Below are 25,470 nucleotides of genomic sequence, written 5' to 3'. Positions count from 1 at the left end.
AAGAAAAGCAACCTGAGCTCTTTTGCTTGTGCACATCTGCAGCCCCCACCGCCATTCCCTCCAGCAGCCCTTAACATCTCCCTCAACGCGGTCCGGTTTAACAGATGCACCCGATGATCAAAGAGCTGGTCGCTTCTGCGCTGAGACTCGTGTTGGAACCGCCAGTGGGTTTAAAGAGTTAAATTTGAAAAGCAGCTCAAACGAGTGACGTGTATGAAAGTGAAACCCAGGTTGAATTTCTTGGAAAGACTGTGCGTGGCGGAGTTTCTGTGAAATGCAGAGAGAGAGAGAGAGGAGGGCGGCGCTTCAAACGGCTTCACGAAGCTGACAAGCCGGCCAGAGAGTGAGGTGGTGGTGAGCGCCCCACCCCGTTCGGCTCAGCCGCCTGGGGCCCCAGCACTGGCAGGTCGGACACACGGTGGGCAATGCTCCGCCAGGAAACCCCCGTCGCCACAAAGCGCAGCGCCCCCGTTGCCCGACCCGCTCGCCGCTCTGGGGACTGTGTGCAGATCTTCCAGCACCCGAACGACCCCCCAGCTCCCCGGGGCTGAACCACCCGCTGGCCAAACACTTAGCGGGCAGCCTTTTGTTTAATTACCGTTGCGTTTAAAGGATCTTGAAGGAACGACATGATTGCATGATCGGGGTAAGTAAACTTTTAAAAAAACAAGCCAACCCTTTCCAAAAGTCTCTGCGGACCGTTGATTATTTTCTATCTTTTAAATACTAAGCAGATAAATATTAAGGAAAAATGTGGAGTTTAATTTTCTGCATCAAAAGTTGCTATCAGTTGGGTAACGCAGCCTCCTCGTTGCCTCGCACATTGAGGACTAACGTTGCAGTCACCAGTGATAACCTGACACTTATTTCTCAGACAACAACTCAAGCGGCTTCTTTTGGATGTCGTTGGTTCTGATCAGCTCCCGGGATGGGTGGGACAGTGTCCCGGCTGAGGTGGGTCCCATGAGAATCTGCTGGCGACAGACCATTGCCACACATCAGACCCTGAAGCAGCCGCCACATCACATTGTCTGCCAGGGTGTGGCGGGAGTCCTCCTGCGCCGATGTCGGGCCTGGTCCTGGATGCGACGGAGCGGGTGGGTGACCGGGGTCCCGGGGAGTGCGGATCTCCGCCGGCCACGGTCTCCACCTTCCCATGAAGGGTGGGAGGGGGAGAGGGTGCGGAGCGGCGCCGGGTGTGACAGGGAAGGGCCGGTGTTCACACGGGGGTCCCGGGGAAGGTCTAGCGTACAGAAGGACGGACGAGGGGGTCCCGCTGAGCCTTCTCCGCCGTTCAACATCACAACTGATCTCAGTGCCATTTTCCCAACACTATCCCCATATTCCCTCCCCTCTCTAGTCCCGTTTGAAGGTCTCGACCGAAACGTTGACTGTCCCCCTCTCCCTCCATAGATGCTGCCTGACCCTCTGAGTTCCTCCAGCATTTTGTGTGTTGCCCTATATTCTCTTGATTTCCTTAAACACTTTTTCGATTTCTGTTTTAAGTAAGCACAACTTTCCAGAGCAGAGAATCCCAAAGGTTCCCTGCCCTCTAAAGACCTTTTGTTCTCGAATCAACTGAACCTTATTCTCAGACTGTGCTCCCTGGTCCTGGACTCCTTACTCAAGGGAATTAACCTCCCCACATCCACCCTTTTTAAGAGTCTGGTTGAGCTGAGATGAGATCTCCTCTCATTCTTCTAAACCCCAGAGGACACAGGTCCAATCTGCTCAGTCTCTCCATAAGGCAGACACTATTTAGGCATCACTGCACACTCACTATGGCAATGCATCCTTTCCTGGGTAAGGAGAATAAAACCGTGCACAATGCTCCAGGTGCATTTACACCAAGGATCAGTACAGAGGCAATAAGACTCCCTCTTGCCTGCACTCAAACCCTCTCTGAATAAAGGCTATGTTCTACTTGTCCTCCTAATTGCTTGCTGCACCTGCATGTTGCCCTTCCCAAACTTACGAGTCATACAGCACAGAAAGAGGCCCTTCGGCCCACTGTCCATCTACATTAGTCCTATTCACCAGCACTTGGTCCACGGCCTTCTATCCGTTGGCACTCCAAGTGATCATCTAGATACTTGTTGCCTGCCTCCACCACTCACTCAGGCAGTGTGTTCCAGATTCCAGCCACCCTCTCAGTGAAAATGTTCTTCCTCAGATCTCCTCTTGTTTCTTGCCCTAAACCTATGCCCTCTAGTTTTAAATACCTCTGCTACATGGAAAAGTTTCTCACTATCCACCCTATCCGTGCTCCGTGTAATTTTGTGTACTTCTCTCAGGTCCCCCTCAGCCTCCTGCACTCCAGAGAAATCAGACACAGCCTAACTAGTCTTTCCACATAACTGAATTGTTCCATCCCTGGTGTCCTAGTGCATCTCCTCTCCAGTGCAGTTGGGTCCTTCCCATAGCGCCTCTACCAAAACTGCACACAGTACACCAGCTGTGGCCTAACCTTCCTGCTCTAAGCTTTGGCTAACAAAGGTATTTATCCCAAATGCTTTCTTCGTCACCTCATCTACCTGTACTGCCACGTTGGACTTGTACACTGAGGTCCCTTAATTCCTCAGTATTCCCTAGGGCCCTCCCATTCATTGTTTGTCCTATCCCCATTCGTCCTCCATTGGTATTGGTTTATTATTGTCACGTACCAAGGTACAGTGAAAAACTTGTCTTGCATATTGTTCGTACAGATCACTTCATTACACAGTGCATTGAGGTAGTACAGGGTAAAAATAATAACAGAATACAGAGTAAAGTGTCACAGCTACAGGGAAGTGCATTGCAAGTAGACAATAAGGTGCAAGATCAAACAAGGTAGATTGTGAGGTCACAAGTCCATCTCTTCGTATAAGGGAACTGTTCAATAGTCTTATCACCATGGGATAGAAGCTGTCCTTGAGCCTGGTGGTACATGCCTTCAGGATCCTGTATCTTCTGCCTGCAGTTGATTTTCTCCATCACCTTGCACTTAAAGGATTAAATTCCATCTGCCATTGCTCTGCCCATCTTACCAACTGATTAGTATCATCCTGTACCCTACAACTATCCTCACACTATCAGCAACATTACCGATTTCATACCTTCTGCATACAGGCACATGTAGATTCCCTTTAGACATCAACGCTGCCTAATCTTTCACCATTTAACAGATATTCTGCCTTTCTGTTCTATGCACCAGAGTGGATGACCTCACATCACCTTTCATCCTTGTCTACTCACTCAGCTTCTCCATTATATCCTCATCCTTTCTCACATTTGCATTTAAACTTGGAAATATGTATATGGCCCCTCAGCCAAGTGACTGATATAGGTGGTGATGCAGTACCCTACCAGTCACGGCCTGCCAACCCTGGAAAGATCCCTTCATTCCCATTCTTTGCTTTCTATCCAATAACCAATTTTCAGTCCAGTGTATTACCTCCAATCCCACATGCTCCTGTTTGGGACAATACTTACTTGGAGGGGGGTCTGGGAGCGTGTCAGTATTTACATGGGGTCCAGGGAGTGTGTAGGTATAGGGGGTCCAGGGAGTGAGCCAATATTTACATGAGGGATCCTGAGAGTGGGTCACTGTTTACATGGCGGGGGGGGGGGGGGTGGGCTGGGTATAACAGTATTTACATGGGGCAATTCCAGGAGTGGGTCAGAGGCTAGGGGGGTCCCGGGAGTGTGGTTGTGTGCTTACCTAGGGGGTCCTGGCAGTGTGTCAGTACTTGCATGGGGTCCCCAGGAGTGTATTAGTGTTTATATGGGGCAATCCTGGGAGTATGACAGTGTTTACATGGGGGTCTTGGGTGCCCGTCAGTATTCACAAGGGTTGTGCTGACAGTGTGTCAGTATTTATCTTGAGGTTCCAGGAGTAAGTTGGACCTTACTTAGGTGTCAGTATCTGTATAGGGTCCCATACATGTATCAATACTTGCAGAGGTTCCGGGAAGTATCTGCAAGTTGTTTCTGTCCAACAAAGATGAATACTGTATAAAAGTTTCTTTTCATTTGCACATTGAATAGCCATTACATGACTGCTGAAAAGAAAGGATTCAGTTGTGGGAATACTCAGAATGTGGGGCAGCAACTGAAAGTAGTGATCATATAATTCATCAGCATTTTGTGCAAAATTATTAACTCTTTCAGTATCGGAAATGGACCTCTTAAAATTTAAAGGAAATTGAATTTGCCTGTTAATGATGAATATTTGAGCAACTGTTCATTGAGCAATTCTGCAATGAGTTCATTGGAATAAGACTCAGAAGAGGCATAGGACCAGTTTTACACCAGTGCTGAAATCAAAATGATCTTGTGGAGTGTTATGCTTCAATATGTCATCCCTAGTCACGTTACAAGGCTTTGTGGTTCCTCTGGTCACTGCATGCAAAGCATCTAGTACGAGGATCTTTTTTTTACACAGTAAGTGGTTGGTGTCTGGAATGTGGTGCTGGGGTAGGAGTGGTAGCAGATTCAGTTGTAGTGTTCGAAAGGAAACTGGGTCAGTGTCTGAGAGGAAGAAACTTGCACAGTGTGGGGAGAGGTTCAGGGAGTGGAATAAGCCAGATTGCTCTGGTTGCAGCACAAAAGGCATTCTCTGAATCTGTTTCTCCCTCCTGAATGCGCTGATGTGAATGAATGGATTTACAGACGTTGAGTACTTCCTCGGGCATGATTTGCATTTGTGAGTCTGCACACAAAATAATTGACACATTAGGCGGGAGATTACCATCATTTGGTATTGCCAATCGCTAGGCCAATCCAGAAAGAGGTCAGTAGATAGCAATTGACCACTGAATTATACCTCTTTACCACACACTGCTAGAAGTAATTGACTAATCCAAAAATAATTAGCAAGTATTGGATCAGGGATCAAACCTGAGACATCCTAGATGATTACAGGAAAACTGAATACAGCCAGAACCAAATGTGCAGGTTCCCCTCCATTAGCCATCAGGAACATAAGCATGCTCAAGTTCCAGGAACTCGTTGCATCATAGATTCTTGAAATTTGATAAGAATTCAGTTGAAGACAGATGTATGGCGTGCTTTTCTGCTCGGGTTTGCAGGCACCATGAGAGAGAGGTCGAGCAGTCCAGCCAGGAATTGTTGATTTAGCCACTTCGCTGTCCTCAAATGCTGTCAAATTAAACCAACTTTGCTGTAAACCACGTGTTTGTTTTCCTTTTCTCAATTGTTTACTGTATTTTGACCCAGCCTAACACTGAAGTGAGATAAAAAAAGAAACAGTTCCAATATTTTGCTGTGTGTTAAAGGAGTACAGTTCAGTCATTTGGACACCAGCCTGACTTTTATTCCCCAATGGGCCATTACCATGATAGTTGCAGATTTGGAGAGGCACAGGTCCCTACGGATTGACTGAGGTTCCAGAGGAATTGCGTCTTTCACTGCTACTATATTCCTGTTTGTAGGAACTTCCCATATTCATTTGGATGAGCATTTTCTACATTACAAAATAACTGTATTGCAAAAGTACTTTTTTTGTAATATACTTTGGTAAGTCTTGAAAGGGATCTGAAAAGTGCTACAGAAATTCACCTCGTTCTTTTTCTTGCTTTTCTCTTTTCTTCTTCATCCTCTTCTGCTCTCTCTTACACCACCTTCAGCCAACCTGAGCCCTAATGGCTGTCTCCACATTTGCAGAGTTTCCGTGCACCAAGTTCTCTTTGGCTCACAGCCACTTCCAAGTATTTTTAGACCCTCAGCTTCCTCCATGTCTTCATATGTTCCCCTGGCTTTGCAGTCTTCCCCATACTTGTATCCCAGGATACGCAAAAGTTAACTATTTGCTTTAGCCTTTAGTTTTAAACAGCAATCTTTATAAAGGAATGTTGCTCATCAGAGTTGACCCTGACCTTGGACCATTGACAGCATCACTGAGTTCTAAAAATCAGATGTTCTGGGTTTAATTCTGAGAAGGTGCTTTGTTACAAGGCTGGTTGCTGCAACTGGTCTAAATATGTATTTTAGATTGTACAAGGTGGTGATCATGGCTGTGGTCTGGGGAATGCATGATGAGAGTGAGTGCTTCAGTAATGGTGGTGGTGCCAGTGTACCAATGGAGAAACACACCAGGTTTGATGTTCCTTGCTTTCTGAAGATCCTTGTTAGGCAGTGGTAATTTGTGGATGACGGATGTGAGCCAGTTTATGATGATCTCACAGTTGATATCTAACCCTAACCCTGGAGTCTCTCTCTCTCTCTCTCTCTCTCTCTCTCTCTCTCTCTCTCTCTCTCTCTCTCTCTCTCTCTCTCTCTCTCTCTCACACACGCACACGTCACAGGTGAAAAGCAAGTGGTCTCAAGTAGACTTGCTCAGCACAAGGTTCAGGAGTGAAATGGACAAGATATAAAAACATATATTGATACCTGGGAGCAAAAGAGGACTAAATACATTCCACTTTCCATTGTTGCTATTTCTTGCATTCATAAAAAAATAATTATTATGATGAGATATTTCATCTTCAGTCTCTGAGGGCTTGCAAAGCAATAATCTGAGCCAGAGATGAAGTTGCTCTTTCTTTTAGAGGCTTTTGAAGGTGTCTGGGGCAGATGCCAATCAAATCCCAATGTGACAAATGCAAGGGGAGGAGGTCCATATGTTCAATGAATGAATGGTCCTTCTGCAAACTTTTGAGTTTTAGTGAATCACCTTGTGCTAAACAGAGCTGCAAGATTTTGTCGCATTCTCTGAGAAATTTTAAAGGGTGTTCACTTCCAGGATACATGTATTCCAGGCAACGCAAGGAGAGCTTTTCTGGATTCTGGTTCTCATGCCAACTTTGATAACTTACCCTGCATGTTATATCCTAGCCCAGGGGAACTGGGTTAGTGGAGCTTTTAGATCCTGATGACATGAAACCTGAAATTAATACCAATGAAGTCCCAAATTCCTGGGTCTTAAAGAATATTACTGAACCAGTCATAGATAATCTGAAACTTCTTTTAGTTTATAATTTGTTAGGATCTGAGCATCACTGGCAAGACCAGCATTTATTGCCCATCCCTAATTGACCTTATTACTCCTTCAAAGGTGACATTTTAAAGTCAATCACATTGGTGGGTCTAGAATCACATATAGGCCAGAATGGGTAAATGTGGCAAATTTCCTTCCCTTAACCCAATTATGACAAGCCAGCAGTTTTGTGTGGTCATCATTGCTAAAATCAGTTATTCTTAAAACTTCTAGATTATTAACTAAACTTAAATTCCACAATAGGATTTAAACTCTGGTCTTTGGCTTGTCAGTCCAGATCCTTTGGGTTACTAAGGCTATAGATTAACCATTGTGCCACCAATGAATTAGAGGCAGCTTTTTTAAGTCTTGGGTTTGTTCATTATATTTAAATGAACCTCTCGCAGTATCATAGTAGAAATGGAATATATGTTTTCTGAATTATTAATCCAGCATCACAAGCACCACTGTCCCAAGGGCATTTGATGCCTGACTTTCAATGGAACCAAATCCAACAGTGCTTCTCTCCCTCTCTCTCTCTCTCTCTCTCTCTCATGTAGGGAAGACTTTTGGAGGAGTCCAAAACTAACATTTATGTATATAGGACAGTCATTAATAAATCAATGGGGAGTTTAGCAGAAAACTTTTTCTTCTAAGTGCTGAGACTCTGGAATTTGCTATAAAATGGAATTTTGAATGAAGACATTACATGACTGTAAGAGGAGGTAGAAAAGATCAGAAAGCTTTATTGATGAGAGTTGGAATGGAGGAGGAGAGGTGTTCAATGTATTGGGATGCATAAAGGTGGATAAATCCCCAGGGCCTAATGAAATGTATCCCAGGCTGCTATGGGAGACAAGTGAGGAGATTGCTGGGATCCTGACAGACATTTTTACATCTTTTAGCCACTGAAGTGCAGGATGATTGGAGGGTAGCTAATGTTGGTTCTTTATTCAAGAAGGGCGGCAGGAATAAGCCAGATAACTACAGGCCAGTGAGTCAATGGTAGGGAAACGATTGGAAGAAGTTCTAAGATCTATCTTCACTTGGAAAGGCAGGGGTTGATTAGAATGATCAGCATTGCTTTGCTTGAGGGAAATCCTGTCTTAAAAAATTTGAATTTTTTTGAAGAGGTATCTAGGTATATCGATGAGGGGAATGCAGTGGATGTTGTCTACGTGGACTTTAATAAGGCCTTTGCAAGGTCTGCATGGTAGGCTGGTTCTAAAGTTTAGAGCCTAATGGATCCAGGGCAAGCTGGCTAATTGGATCCAGAATTGGCTTGGTAATAGGACACAGAGAGGGTTGCTTTTCTGATTGGAAGCCTGTGACCAGTTTGGTACCACAGTGATCGTTGCCTGGACCTTTGATGTTTGTGATATATATTAATGACTTGGATGTGAATGTAGGAGGTATGATCTGAAAGTTTGCATATGATAAGAAAATTGGTGGTGTTGTGGATAGTGAGGATGGTTACCTAAGGCTACAGCTTGTCATGTAGATCAGCTGGAAAGTTGGGCGGAGTTTTGGAAAATGGAATGTAATTCTGACTAGTGCGAGGTGATGCATTTTGTGAGGCAAACAAGGGTAGGACATGCGCAGTAACTAGGGAGTGTTGATGAACAGGGGGACCTTGCATCCATAAATCCCTGAAAGTGGCAACACAGGTGGATATGGTGAAGAATGCATTTGGGATGCTTGCCTTTATTAGCTGTGGCATAGAATATAAGAGCTGGGATGTCATGTTAAACCTTTGGTTAGGCTGCACCTGGAGCAGTTCTAGTCACCACACTTGTAGGAAGGATGTGCTTGCACTGGAGCAAGTGCAGAGCAGATTCACCAGGATGTTGCCTGGATTGGAGCATTTCAATTATAAGGAGAGACTGGATAGGCTGAATTCTTTTTCTCCCCCTAGAGGAGAGTGAGCAGGACCCGATAGGTATGCAAAATTATAAGGGGGATAGATAGGGTAGAGTGTAGAAAATTTTCTCCCATGGCAGGAATGTCTAAGACAAGAGGGGATAGATTTAAAGTGAGAGGAAGGAGGTTTAGAGGGGATCTGTGGGGGATTTTTTTTTCCACAGACAGGGTGGTTGAGTCTGAAATGTGCTGCCTGAAGAGGAGGTGGATGCAGATACTCTCACAACATTTAAGAAGCATCAGACAAACACTTGAATCACCAAAGCATAAAAGGCTACAGACCTAATACGGGTAACTGGGATTAGTGTGGGTAGGTACAACAAGCAGCGTGGACGTAGTGGGCAGAAGGGCCTGTTTCTGTGGTGTATGACTGTGTGACTCTGTCTTGAATAACAAATATCAGAAAAGGATTGACATGAAGCATAAAAACTGGTATAGAGTTGGCCTGTTCCAGTGATCGAAGTGACATGTCATGTCAAACTCTGCAAGAATTTACTCATACAGATTAAGAGTTTTCCTTTTATTTGAGCACTCAGCAGTTTTCAAGGTTAAAGACGTATTAATGCATTACAGCCAATTGTAGTAATCTGCTAAGGTTTATATAATAGCAGATATAAGGTTCATATCTGCTTAAGTTTTATATAGAGTTTATCTATAAAGGTGTGCTACAAATTGTGACGCACTTTGTAATGGTATGTTACACTTTGTCATTCACTTGAAACAATCTGTTAGTTAACTCTCTTGGTTGTCACCTGGACTGGAAGAAAGTTTTCTTGGTAATGTTACAGGCCAACGCTTGTAAAAAAAAACATTCCGGGGTGGGCTTGGCTGAAGGGTTCGGTATTTGGTGGAAGGCATGGATACTGGATGGTCTCTGGTATTTGAGGAAACAGCCAACTTCAGCCAGCATCTTCAAGGGGAGGAAATTGGGAAAGGAACTGTGGGAAGCATCAGAGGAGTAATAATAACATAAAGAACAAATGCAGGGCCACATGTAAATTGCAGCAGAGAGGTAGAAAGTTTGCAGATCATCTATCAAATGGCAAAATCTTCAATCCTGTCAAATGCACTCGCACAAATGTTCTCTTTCCTGAAAAAAACACATTAAAAAGTGATGCATATGCCTGCAGTCAGTAGTTTTTAACTTGCATCTAGTTTATTCAACTAATGTAATGTCTCAAATTTACAACTTAGCAATGAACATTGTTCTCTCTAAGTTATTCCTCCACAAAGAGCGTTTAAGCAATAACCTTAGACTTAACCAACAGCTAAAATCCTAGACAACCTTGAGGAATACTCTGAGGAAAGGTCATCAACCTGAAACAGTAACTTTCTCTCTTCATCGATGCTGCCTGACCCACTGAGTATTTCCACCATTTTCTGTTTTTATTTGAACAATGCTAGCTTTCATCCAGTAGTATTTCATGATTTAAAAGTATCAAAAGTATTTTTTTTAAAAAAGGAGAAAATGGGTATTTTTTTTATTGGGAAATCAGACTTCACTGGATTTGTACAACTGTGTCCCTCACCAATTTCCTTCTACCTGTTTAAACCACACTTCCTGACTGAGGACTAACATATTAGTTTTAAAGAAACAGATCACATTAAACACAGATGCAACTAAGTAACCAAACATCCCAATTTTACTCCAGATCTAGATTATCTGGGAACAATGCCATGAGAATTATATAATAAAACAATAGCTTTCATTTATATAGCAGTATTAATTTACCAAAATGGCCTATAGTGCTTCTATTCGAGCAAAAATTTTTTTGTTATTCAAATTTTAAGGAGAATCTTGAATGAGGAAACAGGAATTTTCAGAGCTAAGAGCCTTGGCAACTGAAAGTGAGGGAGTAATTAAATTAAGAGGCTAGAATTTGGAGTGTGTAAAGGGGTTTTGGGCTGGGGAATATTAGAGAGGTAAAGAATGCAAGACCATAGAAGAGGGAAATGGACAGTTGACCTTTTGGGTCAAGACCCTTCATCTGGACTGGAAAGAATGGACACCGCCGAGTTCCTTCAGCGTATTTTGTGTCGCTCCAGAGTCCAGCATCTGCAGTTTCTCCTCTCTCTGAAGACCAAAGAGGGAGCTGAAAGCAAGAATAAGAAATTTGAAATCAGGGCATTGTTTACCTGAAGCCAATACAGCTCAATGAGCAGAGGGCTACTGGGTGATTGGTAGATGGTGCAAGTTTAAAAACATGGCCAGTCTCTGTAAATCTACAGATAGCAGGTGAGGGGGCTGGCCAGTACTGTATTGGAATGGTTAAGCCTGGAATTAGCAAAGGCATGGCCGAGACTTTCAGCAGCTGATGGGTTGAGATAGGAATGAAGTTGGATGGTGGATGAAGTCAGATCATATTTGAAAAGCAATAATAGGGATGTCTTGTGTGGGCCAAAGCTCATTTTAGGCATATTTCAATTAATTATATGAGTAGCAAGACTTCTGTAGCAAAGTCAGACAAGTTCTTACATAGCATCAACATGGAGTCATAAAACCCTCCAGTAAATTGTCAAGTTGTCAAAGTGCACCAGCAAACATATCAAAAGACCCTTCAAAATAACTTCAGACTTATTTTAAACACTAAAATGCCACACCATATTTCTCCAAGAGTATTCATTTGTTGGAAAGTTTGCTGAGGAAAAAAATGGTAAAATGATTCTCCATTTCATCAGAAATTTCTGTTGCTGTTAAACTGAGTGGATTCATTTCAAGACGCAATGTTTTAATGCCACACCTGGAAACACCTTTAAGTAACAGACATGATTTGTCATCTCAGACCTTGATTTATTTTCTCTCCTCCCATGGCTTAGTTTGAGCATTCGTGTTTCTGGATCTTAAGAGGTATCCTTGACTGAAACTCTAGTGTTGAAACACAAAGATCTACTCCAATGTAGTACCGAGAGAATCCTACACTGCTGGGGTGCTATCTTTTGGATGAAACATTAAATCAAACTCTAGTTTGCCTTCTGAAATAAATATAAAATATCCAAGCCATTTATTTCAAAGAAGAGCAGAAAGCTATCTCTGGTGTCCTCACCATGATATATTTCTCAATTATCATAAAGAAAGATTATCTAGACACTTAACTATTACTGTTTATTTTTATACAAAAGTTTCCTACTGCATTTCTCCCACAGTGACTCCTCTTCAAAAGCACCTCAACTGACTATAAAATGTTTGGGGATCTCCAGAGGTCATGAAAGGAGCTTCTTTTTTTCTTCTTCCTTGTTAGTTTTCACAATACAGTGATATTTACCTTATGTTCAAATGTATAAACCTCAGCTCATATAGAGAACTACATAGATGTTGCTGCTGTGGATCCTCTAGACCAGCCAGCATCACCCACTAACATTTGTCCATTTGCAAAACCTCAGAGGTCTATAACTAACCGCATCATGATACCTCCTATTTCATGCTCCTGCTCATGATGTACTCCTCCCCTCTATTTCTGTTTGTCTTGTCAAAGCAAAAAAGTGTGGAGTTCAGGGGCCTTTTGTAATGATTTCGATCAGCCAAGCGATTCTATTTCCCAGCTCTTCCTGTAACACTGCAAATATTTCCTTTTAAACTAGACATCCAATTAACTTCTGAAAAGATGTTATTGAATTTGCTTACATCACCCTTTCGAGGAGCATATTCAGGATCAAAACAGGCATTTGTATAAAAGCAACACACAATGTGCTGGAGAAACTCTGGGTCGAACAGCATCTATGGAGGGAAATGAACAGTCAACTTATCTCTCTGTCTCCATCTCATCAACTTCACAACCAACTTCTACCTCGCCCTCAAATTCACTTGGGCCATCTCCAACACCTCTCTTCCCTTTCTTGATCTCTCTGTCTCCATCTCAGGAGATAGATTATCCACTGACAACATCGTCAACTGTCCATTTCCCTCCATAGGTGCTGCTCGATCCGCTGAGTTCATCCAGTGCTTTGTGTGTTTCTCCAGGTCCAAACATCTGCAGTCTCCTGTGTCTCCACTTGTATGAAAGGATATTTTCCTCATCTGTCCTCCAGTTCCTTTGCAACTTGCACTTGCCCCCTCTGCTTACTGGCTCATCCACCAATGGAAACTTGCTCTTTATTTACACTTTCAAAACATCTTGTGACACTTCAAATGATGAATGCATCTTATCTCAACAATACAGTAACTGAAAGGCATTAATGAAATAGCAGATCTGTATTGTCCCAGGCAGGCAGTCTCCCTGCTCGCTAACCAGCACCAGGGGATCTTTCTCATTAAAAGAGGATCAGACATGGACTTCAGCTTTATCTAAAGTATGGTAGATCTAACAATACGGCACCAGTACTGCCATCAAATGCCACCCTGGGGAGTAGTACTCCCACACCAGCCCCATAGCTAATTTGGTGCACAGTGGGTAATTTATGCATGCAAGCTTGGTTTCCAGGGTGAATTTACAGCAACAAATGGTATTCAGAGGAAACCCGTTCTCATTTGCAAAAAGTTCTTGAATGGGATTTGAATGTTTCAAAGTCAAAGTCATTTATTATTATATGCACAAGTACATGTGTGCACAGGTGCAGTGAAAAACTTACTTGCAGCGGCAGCACAGGCAAGTAGCATCAGATAAACAGCATTCACAAGAAAATCATAAATTAAACCCAATTTTTACAAGAAAGAACACAATTAAAACAAAACAAAGTCCATTTTAGTGCAAAATGATCAAAGTGGTCATAGTGTTGCTAAACTCTGGTGATTAGGGTTGTGCCGGTTGGTTCAAGAACTGAATGGTTGAAGGGAGGTAGCTGTTCTTGAACCTGGTAGTGTGGGACTTCAGTCTTCTGTACCTCCTGCCCGATGGTAGCTGCGAGAAGATGGCATAGCCCGGATCCTCCTCGTGACTCAGAGCTCAGATTCAGGTTTATGCTACAATACTCCAATTGTTCGTGTAGCTAAGAATTAATATTGGCTCTTTGGTCTACACTGATTGCACAATTTGGGCGCCTACCTGGTTTGAACAGGTGACTGTTCTGCTTGTGAGGCATCAGTAGGTTATTTTGTTCTTGGAGTGGGGGTAGGGGAGAATGGTTGGTGGGAAGTTAGTTGCATCCAAGCCATATTCCCCTTTTTCATGCAGACCCTACATTGACATTGGATAATAGATAGGAGACCTTCTGAAATCATACCGGACCTTTAAGGGTTAAATCATGATGCAACACTGCACATAAATGCCTTGTATAGTAGGTTGAAATGTTGAAAAGAGTCACTAGGATAAATGCACTCATCTAGGGAAATCCAAGACAGGGGACCACAATCAATTTAGACCAGCGATGGAAAGCTTTCCAATCTAGAGCAACAAACAACCTGTTGGAGGACCTCAACCAGGTGAGCAGCATCTGTGCGAGGAAAGGAATTGTTGACGTTTCGGGTCAAAACCCTGCATCAGGATTGTTGCTCCAGATTCCAGCATCTGCAGTGTCTTGTGTCTCCAGCAGCCCGATCTATACAATGATCCCACCCCCCCACCATTGTAGCCGTTCCGTTCGATCATCCTACTTTTAGGGCAACCAGGGATAAGTAATAAATACTGCATTGCCAGTCATACATGCATCATAAAAACTAATATTAAAAAATAATGCAAGGACCAAGTGTAAAGCAGGGAGTGAGCAATGATTGTGAAGTACCTTAAAGTACAGATCTTTACAGCCACAGAGTGATTTCATACACTATCCTCTTCTAAACAACGATGGGGACATGTTCTTGCAGGTCCTGCATTCCCTTTAGAACTGAGGAGATTTTGTTTTGTTTCATATTTTACCCCATTGTCGTGTGTGATTTATTGGTTGAAAATTGTGCTGGAGGTGTGAATCGCCGGGTCAATTGATTTTGTGTGGTTGACAAAGAGAAAGGGCGGGGAAACAGTTTTCAAGATTCAGTGTCATTCGAAATCTTGGTGAAATGACCTAAATTACACAATATAATAGGTCAGTGTGGAGAATTTTATTAAAGTGAATTGTAAAGCACATTACTCAAGGATACAGTGGCATTGTACTGCAGATAATACTCTTTCACCTTTGGTTCTGCATTCAATTTGAGTGGGGATCCCTTTCTAGTTTAGTTTGAGAATTACAAAAATAATGGAGAAAGGGAAGTAGTGTTCTTCTGTCGTGTGTTATTAGTTCAGCACACAAGAACCACATTATAGCTCTACTATTCTGGACCATTGTACGTCCTGTTTATTTACTCTATTTTAGGCCTTGGTACTTACCTATATCTCAGTTAAATTTCTCCTTATCTGCTATTTCCAGGAAAACAGCGTTAGTTTATCTAATCTCTCCGCAGAGCTACAAACTTTCTAGCCCTGTCAACATCCTCGTAGATCTATGCTGGACTCTCTCCAGTGTAACCACATCATTTCTATAATGTGGTGTCCAGAATTATATGCTGTACTCAAGCTGAGGTCTAACTTGCGTCATGCACGGTTCCAGCATAATGTCTCTGCTCTTGTATACAATGAAGGAAAGCATCCCATTTGCCTTTTTAACCCCTGTTACAGACTTCGCCTGCTAACCTGTACTGATCTGTGGCCATACGCTACAGGTCCTTTCGCTCTTCCACATGACTCCATATTTTCTCATTACATTTGTCCAGTTGTAATCTCCAAATGCATTACCTCACATTTCCCTGGATTGAATTCCATTTGCTGTTTACCTGCCCGAGTAAGCAGAGAAGCTCCTGTAAGTGAAAGCTTTCCTCATGATCGTCAATTTTTTGCATCAACTGCAAACATATTTATTGAGCTCCTTTACTACAAGCAAGTTATGAATATATTTTACAAAAGGCGGATTAGTTAGCCTGGTAGAACCCCAAACGCTTCGTTACAGCTTTCCAATTAAAATAATAATCATCACACAGTATTTTCGTCTTCCTATGTCGAGCCAAAGTGACAGTTTTGGATCTTAACTTTAACACTGGAGTTGTCCTCAGCGTCTTTGGCACATGCTGGGATCTGGCAGAATCTGGAAGGATTCCTATTTCCTAATTGCTGACTCGGGACTAAAGTTACAAGGTGCATTTGTGTGCAATATCAAGTAAAGACAGATTCCCCTAGACTTTGATTTCTTGCAGTCAGATAGCTTGTTGGGACTCACTATCACAGCTCACAATGATTTGTTTGGAAAGGAGGGACACATGACCTGTATGCCAGCAAGAGGTAAGATATTGGCTAAGGATGTCAGTGATGGGGAATTCATTGGTTACCAATATATTACACTAGCATTGAGTTATATGCATGATGTATAGAGGGGTGCGATGTACAGGATGTATTTCTCATCGCTGAGGAGTCAAAAACAAGGGGGCATCGATTGAAAGTAGTTTGTAGAAGGATTACAGCAGAGAAAAAGAATGTTTTCACCTAGAAGATGGTGGTAATCTGGAACTCACTGCCTGAAAGGGTGTCATAGAGTTGTACAGTACCGAAATGCACCATGTTCATGCTGGCCTTTTTGTCAATCAAGGCTGGAGAGGCAGAAACTCTCTCATCGCATTTAAAAACTACTCTGTGTTCTGGAAGAACCACAACCTGCAGGAAGGTGGGATTAGGCTGGGCAGCTCGTCTTTGAACAGCATGGGTATGTCTCCTCCTGGGTCATAAATGTTCTGTGATTCTATGATAGCAATCTAGGCAGCGCAAGGAGCCTTGCTGAATATACTCTTGGGTCACTAAAGTCTGCCAGTGGGATGATGGGGGGGGGGTGGGGGGGAACAAGGTGGTGACTAATCATTTAGTCACACGCCAACGCAGGAGCATAAGTAGACAACTTAGCCCCTTCAACAACTTGATAGGATATTAACCTTTACATGTAAAGGGTTTGACGGAAGTTTGGCCGCATTCTAGGTTTGACCTCATCCGGAATACTGCCTACTGCATCTTAGGAAGTATTTGTTTGCATAGCAGGGAATGAAATATGGAGAACGAAGCTAAGGATTGAGATGAGGAGAGAATAGAACTCTCTCCCTGGAATGACAACAAATCCACAATCACTTTCTGATCAGCTGAAACTTCTTAAGGTTTTCATTAATCCTTTCTTTAATTATAAGCTCGAGTCATTTCCTGACAATAGATATTAGACTAACTTGCTATAATTCCCTGGTTCTTCTTCCCTCCCCACCTCCCGAACATCCCTCCCCCACCCCCAACACCTCTCTCATTTCTTGAAAAGAAATTAAGGTAAACAGGTTTCCAATCTCAAAGAAAACAGAGACTGCATGAAATACTGAGCACGTCAGGCAGTATCTGTGGAGAGAGAAACAGAATTAATGGTTCAGGTCAATGATCCTTCATCAGTTGGTTCTGATCCAAAACATTGGTTCTGTTTTTCTCTCTACAGATGCTGCTTGACCTGCTGAGCATTTCTAGCACTTCTAGTTTTCCAGCATCTGTAGTCTTTTGCTTCAATTCCAATCTAAAGGAATGATTTCTGAATCAAGAGAACTTTGGAAGATTACAGATAGGATATCTAAAGTGTTTTGCCTTCTTTTGATATTGAGATCTAAATATCTGGTCCAAGTTCATTTGTTACCATTATCTTTTAATTACTGTAATTTTGCCTACTGTTTATGAATTCACTCCCCAATTCAAAATTTATCACCTTGGGAAAGATGCCATTCTCCAATTGTTCTGCAAGTACTGACCTGAAGCATTAACTCTGTTTTTCTCTATACAGATACTCACAGTCCTGCTGAGTAATTCCAGCATCTTCTGTTTTATTTCAGATGCCTAGCATCTTTGGTGTTTTGCCTGACGTACATTATTTTGTTGGCCAGCTGTATCTAAATCTAAAACTTAAGAACAGTTTCACTTTCCTCCCTTTCAAACACATATTTGTGACTGATCTGTTGTTCTGAACTTGCAGCTGCCTGCCCTGAACTGCAGTTTCTTCCTCTCTGAGCCCCAGTGCAGTCTCCTGTTACAGCCCAGCATCCTACAGAATAGGAGCTGCCTCAGTGCAAGCAGTCAGCTGCAGTCACAGAATGGCTTTAACAGCCGGTGAGGACCTACTCTCGGTCTCACTGGCTGATAAAGCTGTTGGTGTTAGATTTATGAATGCCAGAGTCACTTGCCACGCATCAATTGTTAAAGAAATTAAAATGTTTTAAAAAATATTTTAAACAAAAAAAGTTAAGAATATTTAATAACTTTGGAACTGATTTAGTTAAATAATAAGCTCCCCTATCCTTTGCAAAAATAAACAAACTACTGAAGGAACTCAGTGGGTTGAGCAGCATCTGGGGAGGGAAATGGACAATTGATTTATGAAGGGTCCAGATGAAATGTCTCAACCCAAAACGTCAACTCTCCATTTCCCTCCACAGGTGTTGCCTGACCTGCTGAGTTCCTCCAGCAGTTTGTTTTTTGCTCCAGATTCCAGCATCTGCAGCCTCTTGTGTTTCCATCCCTACGGTTTCTTCTGGCAACCGATGTCTCCTGTTCACCTCAGTAGCCCTACTGTGCTAGGGGCAAGTCTAATCCCCCGAGGTGGGGGGTAGAGCAGATTTCCAAGGTGAGAACTGGGAAGTCTGCAGAAATTCACACTGCCCCATTGACCATGAGGATGCAGTGCAGCCTTGCATGGGTGGCTGGCAGCTCAGACAGCTGGGCAGAGGTGCTGGGAACCAGACTTCCGCAGAGAAAATAGAACAATCCCAGCTTATCTCGGCTGTGGGCCCTTTATGATTGCTCTTAAATAAATAATCATGTAACGTGAGATTTGAACCAAACTTGGTGCATTACTCATTGCTCTCTTTGATAGGGTCTGTCCCTTGTTGGTTCCAGGCCACTGCTGCAGAAGAGCTTCAGGAAATTCACTACCTTCCTGCTATGTGCTCAGCACCTTATTCAATCTATGTGGAAGTTAAAATTTTCCATTAAAGCCCTTTGTTACATATTTGTGGAATGACTCAGACCTCGTAATCCTCTGCAAGTCTTTGCAGCTTGGCATTTGTGTTTTTTGACTCAGTATTGCACTTCTGATAGGAAAGAATTATTGAATGAAAACAGAAATAGACCTGACAAGAAATGTTAGAATTTTTGGTAACTGAGACACATTAGTAAACACAGCTGACTCCTGACTTGAGGTGTTTCTTCTGAAAGTATCCAAAATGCTGTAAGTCTCACCCTTCATATAAATCATTATTCCTTGTAGTATCCAATGTACGACTTCCATTGCTTTAACATCACTTGAATAATTGAATACACAAATCTGAGCTCCACAGCCAAACTTCAAACTACTTTAGGTCTTTAAGGTCACCAATTAACCCTTTTCTGTGTCCTGCTTTAGAGACAAAAGCAAGAATTCCATTGCCCCATTTTGATGCCTTCTATCTTTCTGTTGGCACTTGTTCCGGTCAGTACATCCATATACAAAAAAAAGTCCATTCCTGTAATTTTTTTTAGAAAGAAGCAAAGAACGACTAATAAAATTATAATAAATGAAAAGAGGGAGAACATAGACTGTGACAGTAAACTAGCAAATAACTATATAAAAATAAAGAATTTTTACAAGTATATAAAAGAGAAAATAAACATTGTTGCCTTAGAGAATGAGACTGAGGAAATCAATAATGGGAAATAGAGAAACAGCAGTAGTTCTAAATAATTATTTTGGATCAGTCTTTCGAGGCAGTAGATGTTAAAACGGCCCACTATTAACAGATAATTAAAGGGCTGTGGAGAGTGAGGAACCTAAAACAATCACTATTACTAGAGAAGATGTATTAAGCAAACTAATGGGGCTGAAGATCAACATGATCCTTGGAGCCCTAGGCATGACAGCCTGCAACCTAGAGTCTTAAAGGAAGTGGCTGCAGAGACAGCATATACCTTGGGGGCAATCCACCAACATTTCCTGGAGTCTGGAGATGTCCCATGGAATTGGAAAAGGACAAATGTAATGCCGTCATTCTGGATTTCTGCCTCTCTCTTTTCTTGAATGTAAGGCCCAGTTAGTCTAACATCGGACATGAATCCATCATTATTGAGGTGACAGTAGGGCAGAAAATCATGAGGCAACCAAGCAGAGTCAGTGTGATCAAAGTTTAAGTGAAATAGTGTTTGGCAAATTTGCTAGGCTGTAACAAGCAGGCTGGATAAAGGGGAACCAGCAGATGGAGAAGTATTTGGATTTCCAGATGGCATTTGGTTGGTGCATTATAAAAGGTTACTGAACCAGATGAGAGTGCGTATGCTTATGATAATGGATAGGGGATTGGATAACTTACAGAAAACAGAGCTGGGATAAATGGGTTATTTTCAGGACATCAATCAACTAGTTGGGGTACCATAGGGAGCAGTGCTGGGCCTCAATTATTATTGACGGGTGAAGGGATCAAGTGTACCATAGATTTACTGATGGTGCAAAGATAAATGCCCACATTCCATACAAAATATCTCCTCTGCTAGCGCCTGGTTGATGCATTTTCATTATGCAGATACAGAACGTTTTCGATCTCCTGGTATTCTCAGTTATCTTTTCCTCATTCTCAAAAGGTGGGAACATTTCCACTGGAGATCCCATTTGTGCCACCAGTGGAGTTGAAATGAAGCATGTGTGTGACACCGTAAAGGCTTTTTAAACTCCTAGTAGGGCAGAAGAAGATACAAATAAACAAAAGTACAAAAATAGCTTTAAGTTTCTTCCTGAAATCTGGTTTACCAGAAATCTGATGCCCATCCTGCATGTATTATTAACCAAAGTGTTGGAAATGGCCTGAGGTTCAGTGGTATCATTTTCCTAATTTTTCATTATAAGGCCTTGAGTAGACCATTCAGCCATTGAATGTCAAATAGGGCCATAGAGTTCTTGGTTTTATTTCTAAATCAGGGAGTAGAGAAAGGGGTGAATTGGTGAGACATGCTTGTGGGAAATGGCCATTGCTTGACTAGTGGCACACCTGGTAGAGCTGCTGCCTCACAGTGCCAGAGACCCAGGTTCAATCCTGACCTTGGGTGCTGTCTGTGTGGAGTTAGCACATTCTCCTTGTGATCGCATGGGTTTCCTACCACATTCCCAAAAACATGCGGGGAGTTGATGAGATTTTGGGAAGAATAAAAAAAAATGGAGTTAGTGTAAATGGGTGGTTGATGGTTAGTGTAGACTCTGTGGGCACAAGGACTTGTTTCCATGCTTTACGTATCTGTGACTTTGAGTGTTACTTGCCACTTATCAGGTCATACCTGAATGATACCTTGATCTTGCTGCATGCACATGTGTGTTGAGGGTTTGCAAATGAATTTGAAAACTGAAATTATTAGTAAATGCCCTCTCTTCTCACCTTATGATGGAAGGAAGATAAAGTAGCTGAAGTAGATGTAGGCTGTTGGGGTCTGGGAAGCTGCTCTGAGGAACTCCTGCAGTGACAGGTTTGGATGGCTGACCTTGAGGAACCATCTTTCCCTTTGATGTCTGATTTCAGTTTTATCTGGGCTCCCCAATGCCACACTTTGCTCACGCGTTGTCTGAACATCAAGGGCAGAAATTGTCACCTCAGCCGAATGTTTGAAAAAAGGATGTAATGTAATCTGGAGCTAAATGGTTCTTGCAAAATCTAGTCAGGGATGAGCTGGTTATTGGTGAGTAAGTGATGGCACGGTCAATGTCACCTTACATCACTTTGACAATGATTGAGAGTGTCCTGATGTAGGGTTTCAATCTGAGACGTCGTTTTCACCCCCCCCCCCCCCCCCCACAGATGCCGCTCGACCCTGACGTTCTCCAAAAGGTGTTTGTTGCTCCAGATGCCAGCATCTGCAGTCTCTTGTGTCTCCAAGATCTCAAGACAGTTCCATTGAGAGTGAATTGTTTGGACAGTACTTCTGTCTGTTCTCGTAGCCTTTACTGTATCCCGTTCTCAACTTTCTTAATATTACGTGGAATGAGTTGAATTGGCTTCTGAGATAGTGTGGAGAGGGACCATTCACTTAGCATTTGGTTGAACAAGGCTGCCTATTGCTTCAGCCTTGTCTTTAGTACTCGCACACTAGGGCCGCTTTTGTTGAGGGTGAGGATGTTGTTGCACCTCCACCGCCATTCATTGCCTAACACCATTCACAGCTCACTGTGGCATGATCGCAAAGATTTAATCTCAACAGTTGTTTGTGGGATAACTTTATTTATTGCAGGTTGATTTTACTGCTCAGTGGACAAATAGTCCTCTGCTGCAGGTTCACCATATCTGTGATGTAAGGTTAAAAATATGGTGTAAAAGCAGAAAATGCTAAAAAAAACTCGTGTTAGGAAGCATCTGCAGAGAGAAAAAAAAGTTACTGTTTCAGGTCGATGACCTATCATCATATAGAAATAAAATAAGTTTTAAGTTGGGGGGGGGGAAGGGCAAAAGGACAGCCCTGTGATAAGATAGAGAGCAGCAGAGGTCAAATGATGCAAGTTATTGTGTGCAATTCTGGTCGCCCCGTTACAGGAAGGATGTGGAGGCTTTCGAAAAGGTGCAGAAGAGGTTTACCAGGATGCTGCCTGGATTAGAAGGTATGCACTATAACTAGAGGTTGGACAAACTTGGGTTGTTTTACCTGGAGTGTCGGAAGCTGAGGGGAAACCTGATAGAAGCTTATATAAAATTATGAGAGGCACAGATAAGGTAGGCAGAATCTTTTTCCCAGTGTAGAAATGTCAAATACTAGAGGACGTGCATTGAAGATGAGAGAGGGAAAGTTTCAAGGAGACGTGTGGGGAAAGCTTTAGTTACACAGAGGGGTAGGTCCCTGGAACGGGCTGCCAGGGGTAGTGGTGGAAGCGGGTATGATAGTGGCTTTTAAGAGACTTCTAATAGACACATGACTATGCAGGGAATGGAGGGATATGGATCATGTGCAGGTAGGGAGATGTAGTTTAATTCAGCATCATGTTTGGTACAGACATCGAGGGCTGAAGGGCCTGTTCCTGTGCTGTACTGTTCTATGTTCTAACAAATGGTGGTATGTTGGTTGGAAGAGAGCAGTAAAGGATAGGGAGATGGAGGACAAGATTGACATCTGAAATCTCCAGATGAGAGAGCAAAACAAAAACTGAACGCTGGAACTGTGAGGTAGGAAACTGCAAAGGCTGATTATCTGAAATTGTTGAGTTAAATGTTGCATCCTGAAGGGTGTAAATGTGCCAAGCTGAACAAGGAGAAGCTGAACAGTACAGAAGGCTGAATATGAGCAGGTTATAGAAGGATACAGTACGGAAACAGGCCCTTCAGCTAAATTGCACCGACCATCAATCACCCACTTACACTAATCCTAGATTAATCCCAATTTGTTTAGAGCCATAGAGATGGAAATGGGTCATTCAGCCCATGTCCATGCAGACCAGTGCACCCATCCGTGTTAGTCCTATCTCCAACACTTGGTCAAAGTGGGAATGGGATGGAGAATTGCAATGCCCAATGACTGGAAGCTGAGGGTAGTCCTTGTAGACTGGTTTGGTTTCCACAATGTAGAGGAGACCATGTTGTGAGCACCAGATGCAGTGCACCAAGTTGGAAGAAGTACATGCAAATTGCTTGGACTACATGCATGCTAATCAGCAACATCAGCATGCACCAGGCAGAGCTAAGCAATCCTGCAACCAACAGATCAGATCAAAGCTCTGCAGTCCTCCCACACCTAGTGAATGGTGGTAGATATTAAACAGCAAATGGGTGGAGGAGGATCTATGAAAACTCCATTGTCAGCGACGGCAGGACTCAGCCTGCCAAAACATTCTCAGTTATGTTCACCCAAAAGTACCAAGTGGATGATCCATCTTGGCTTCCCCTCGAGGTCCTCACCATCACAGGAGCTAATTCCACTACAATCAGCCTGGGAGTCGCCACTGACCAGAAACTCAACTGGATCATGCCTATAAATTGGTATTGGTAGTGGTTTATTATTGTCACTTGTACCGAGGTACAGTGAAAAACTTGTCTTGCATACCATTCATACAGGTCAATTCATTACACAGTGCAGTTACATTGAGTCAGTACAGAGTGCATTGAGGTAATACAGGTAAAAACAATAACAGTACAGAGTTAAGTGTCACAGCTACAGAGAAAGTGCAGTGCAATAAGGTGCAAGGGCACAACAAGGTAGATCGTGAGGCCAGAGTCCATCTCATCGTATAAGGGAACCGTTCAATAGTCTTATCACAGTGGGGTAGAAGCTGTCCTTAAGCCTGGTGGTACGTGCCCTCAGGCTCCTGTATCTTGCCCCGTGGGGACGTCTCTTCGCCCTGCAAAGGCTTCCATGTGGACGGGCCTGTCCTAGGCCGCACTGGTTGTTTCCCTCTGGGTCCGGGAGTCGGGTCAGCTTCACAGACATTCCTGGAGGTCGGAAGATCGCCTGCCCAGTAAGTCTACAAGACCATGTCAGAGACTAGGTATCCTGAGGCAAGCCACTCACCTCCTAACGCCCCAGAGCCTTTCCACTATCTGTAAAGAGTGTGATGGAATACTTCCCACTTGTCTGGATGAGTGCAGCTCGAACACGCTGAAGGACACCAACATCATCCAGGACATAACAGCCCTCCTCCACCACCCTAAACATTCATTCCCTCCACTGTTGATGTCCTATAACTGCAGTGTGTACCATCTAGCAAATGCACTGCAGTTACTTGCCCAGGCTCCTTTAGTATTCCTGGTGATGCACTGCAGTTACTTGCCCAGGCTCCTTTAGTATTCCTGGTGCATGGGAACACACATCACCTGCAAGTTTCCCTCCGTGTTGCACACTGTTCGAACTTGGAAGTGTGTGACTGGATCTAAATTCTGGAGTTCTTGCCCAGCAGTATGTAGGAGTACCTTTTTAATAGAAAGGGTTGAAGTGGGTCAGCATGGAGGCTCAGTGTTGCCCTTATCACTAGTCGCATCCCACAAAATGAATACTTAAAAACAAAATCCAGGGAAAGCCTTTCATCCGAAAATTGTCTTTACGAGCTCTGGAGAGTTCCCATTGCTCTACAGTTGAATAACTTTAAGTGTTGTCATTATTTTAATTTAAGAGACACAGCAGTCAATCTCTTAAGTAAGCTCCCAATATGAGAATGACCAGTTACAGATCATTCCCAGGTAATGAACAAATTCCGCTCTTATAGCCATCCACAAGTCAATTTTGTCTGTAGGTCGGAAAATAAACAAAATCACTCTATATGGTAACCATATCTCCACAATATTGTAATGAATGGCATCCAAAGAACATAAAATTGATAGGAAAGAACAATTACTAAGAGTGGGGAGAAAGGGAGGAAACTAGTTTTGTCATTCGTGGCAACAAAATATATATACGTACGTTGGACTTTTGAATCTAATATTATGCTTAGCTCGTTCTTGTGTCCATAAATTGGGCATTCTTAACCTGGGGATTGCATGTAATCTGTTTTGTATTTATATTGATTGAGGTATAAATATTAATAAAGGCACCAGTGGTAACTACACTGCTTTCTTTTATGCCTCTTAGAGAACAGACAGGGCCTCAGTTTTTATTCCTAAGGCAATATCTTCAGGAATGGGCAACCTCTCGGTACTGTCCTGGAGCCTCAATCTGGATCTGTAAATTTCCCACTGG

General features: G+C 42.9%; 1 protein-coding gene across 1 annotated transcript in view; it reads left to right on the top strand.

The window, feature by feature from the left end:
• Positions 1–275: 275 nt before the first annotated feature.
• LOC127585616 (suppressor of cytokine signaling 1-like) overlaps positions 276–25,470 on the top strand; it is a 48,337-nt gene continuing 23,142 nt past the window's right edge. Inside the window, exon 1 of the mRNA XM_052043219.1 lies at positions 276–646. The gene's annotated coding sequence lies outside the window, so the exon portion shown is untranslated. The remainder of the gene's footprint in view (positions 647–25,470) is intronic.

Source organism: Pristis pectinata, chromosome 33 (assembly GCF_009764475.1).
Source record: "Pristis pectinata isolate sPriPec2 chromosome 33, sPriPec2.1.pri, whole genome shotgun sequence".
Taxonomy (NCBI): Eukaryota; Metazoa; Chordata; class Chondrichthyes; order Rhinopristiformes; family Pristidae; genus Pristis; species Pristis pectinata.
This window is presented reverse-complemented; position numbering and strand designations above follow the sequence as displayed.